The following is a 336-nucleotide window of genomic DNA, read 5'->3' on the forward strand; positions in this document are numbered from 1 at the left end:
CATATATGGAATCCTCTGTCTATCACTTTATCTCTATAACCACCTATATATCTCTCCCCCCCCAAAAAAAAGAGAAAAAAGAAATACACGGAAAGTAAAGATCTTCAAACACCCTTTTTAAGTTATGTAAACTCCTCTCTCTCCCAAAGGTAACGTTGTAACACATCTTGAATTACTATAAACAAATGTGTCACGCTGCCACCCGAATTCCCAACAAGATTTTTTCCAACACTAATATTTCTAACAAACACACACAATGGCAACAGCAGGAATTTGTGTACTGTTTTTGGTGACAACGAAAGGTATAGAAAAATAGCTGTGATAATGTTTGTAATA

At 35.1% G+C, this 336-nt stretch overlaps 1 protein-coding gene across 1 annotated transcript in view; it reads right to left on the reverse strand.

Moving 5' to 3' along the window:
* The window catches only part of LOC119585701 (multiple epidermal growth factor-like domains protein 6), a gene marked incomplete in the record, with an annotated part of 104,852 nt that overhangs the window by 54,758 nt on the left and 49,758 nt on the right, over positions 1-336 (reverse strand).

The sequence above is a fragment of the Penaeus monodon genome, chromosome 20 (assembly GCF_015228065.2).
Source record: "Penaeus monodon isolate SGIC_2016 chromosome 20, NSTDA_Pmon_1, whole genome shotgun sequence".
Classification (NCBI taxonomy): Eukaryota; Metazoa; Arthropoda; class Malacostraca; order Decapoda; family Penaeidae; genus Penaeus; species Penaeus monodon.